This window comes from Montipora foliosa, chromosome 1 (genome assembly GCF_036669935.1).
Source record: "Montipora foliosa isolate CH-2021 chromosome 1, ASM3666993v2, whole genome shotgun sequence".
In the NCBI taxonomy this organism is placed as follows: Eukaryota; Metazoa; Cnidaria; class Anthozoa; order Scleractinia; family Acroporidae; genus Montipora; species Montipora foliosa.
Window position 1 is genome coordinate 53,813,453 of NC_090869.1, and position 2,500 is coordinate 53,815,952.

The window sequence follows — 2,500 nt, forward strand, 5'->3', positions numbered from 1 at the left end:
CAGTAAGAACGGAAACATCTTCAAAGAACATGGACCCCCCCTCCCGGGCATGGAAGCCATTGATAGATTTAAGCAGATTTCAGCATTATAGGGAGCCATTTAATGGAAAGTTCGAAGACTGTACAAAAGAAATGCCGTCTGGAGAGGAGATACTTGGAGGTAGAAAGCAGTAGCGATGAGGATGACTAAGGCATTGCCTCAGAACAGTAAAACGTGATTTTGTAAACGTTTCAGTGGTAAGAAAGTCGTTCTTTCTTGGTTACATTATGTGAGTCAGTTAATTTTCGCGTCATGTTATGTTCGCGACACTTTAATTTCACAATTTTTTTGTGTATCGCGAAATTAACCTGTCGCGAGAATTTCATGCAAGGTAAAGCCGCAAGGCACGTGACGCTCTCGTGAGGGCTTTATTAGTTTCCAGTCCCATTATATTGTTATATTGTACGTACAGTGTACTGTGCGTAATGTCGTTCTTGGTTGATATGTGGCGCTCGTTTGTTATTTAAACAAAACGGATCTCAGCACTGTTTCCCACGGGACCAGTCATTAAGTCTCTTGATTTGTAGGAAAACAAGTTCTTGAATAAATTGATTTGGTCCATTAAAAGTCCGTGATTTTCTTCCCTAAAATTTTGTATGAACCATAAATGCGATTGCATTGTTTTTGTTTTTGTTTGTTCTGCGTATCGGCTGGGAAAGGCACAAAATGAGTCAACGCAAAAGTTGCAACAGTACATTACTCTCGTCTCAATTCCAGATAATTTTTCTTTGTGGTTATTTTTAAAAATTAACTCTAGAAACATAAAATCACAAAGTTAGTTTCCCATGCCTGCCCTTAGAGAACATTTTTGTCCACCAGATTAGTTCGAATTCTCTTGTTGCTCTTCCTCACCACGCCCAAAAATCATTTGAATTTGAAAATGTGGGTGATCTGTTTGCTGTCTGAACGTGAGCCCTTGCTTTGGCTCTTTCAAGTGCTGTTCTGCCATCGTCCTTAACCTTAAGCACTAGATAATTCTTTGTTTTCCAAGTAGGTTTTCTTAACGTGTGGTTTGACGCCGCTTCATTCACCCAGAGCGGTAACATCCTCGATACCATTATAGCTTCGGAAGTGCTGGACTCGCCAATTTTCTGTCCAAACAAGGAGGCGAAAATGTGTGCACTGTTGATGAACATGTTCGGCATGTCCCCCAAAAGGGCTTGAAAATGATCCTCGGATTCATCATATCTGTCAACACTAGATCATTTTTCTATCGAGAGGAAATAACTATGAGTGACTAAACAAGCTTGCTCCGTGAGGTGACTGGATATGCTGTTCGCTTTAATGGCGTTTTAACGGTCAGAGACAAATTCGAGATACATGCAAAAATGAAAACATGAAAATATGAAACGTCATGTGTTACAGGTTGCCAAGCCACATAGCTCTTAGTGGTTAAATTGCCATCCCAATTCCTTGTCTACTACGACCATACCACAGAGAAAGCACTGTCTTTGCCAGTGGAAAGGAAGTTGGAGAGAATCACGGGGAGTAGGAAGGCTGAACAAACCTTACCTTACGAATCGCACAGCAAGCTCCCAAAGCACATTGAGCCAAGGATGAAACCGCCCTGGTGAACAGGCCCAACGTGACGGGGGTTCGCCGCGCGAGACTTGACATCAATTTTCTATGGCAAAAAAAGAAATCTCTGACTAATGGCTACCGCTGGCGCAAACTAAATTATTTCTGCTCGAAAATTGACGTGGTAGACAAACATATTTCGACTGGAATTTGAGAGTAGCTATTAGGGCTAATATCATCGAGCAAAAGAAAAAAAGAAGATCAACCAAAATATACAAAAAGGATACAAGGTTAACACTTCATGGAAAAGTTTATTTTGCAAGACGGCGAGAACTCGATAGAGCATGGTTGCAGCCAGAGACAGCTGTCTCGTCCTTCATGGGACTCGTCAGCATAGCTTCGCAGAGCACAAATAGATTGTCCAATGACCCATACACAATATCAAGTTTCACTTTGGACTCTGACTCAACAAATCACGCCACCTCAAGTTGTTTTTAAAGAAAAGAGCTCACGGTGTCATGTCGGTGTCTCGCAAACCAAAATGTGGATGGCCATAACCAACCTTAACATGAAGGCATTGGCAAAACCATTCTGATTAAAACGAAGATGAGAAAGGACCACGAGCGCTCATGTTTTTTTTCACAAAAATATGAAAACATGTGATGACGTAAGGTCTTAAATATTATTTCCTTGAATTGAAAAAAAAAAAACAATTAAAACCAGTTCTTCTGGTTTGACAGGTTAGGGGCGTTTTACATTGCGGAAGCGTTTCTCGAATCGGTTGTGAAGACCGTGACTTTTGCGAGATTCTGTGTCACTCGACTACCGAATCAAACGGATAGAGAATCCTCTAGCTGAATCCAATTTAGATATAACCATGACATCCGCCAACAGATCCCAGCAGATTCTGGATTACTGGACTCCAGGACGACTGGAAGCCGCA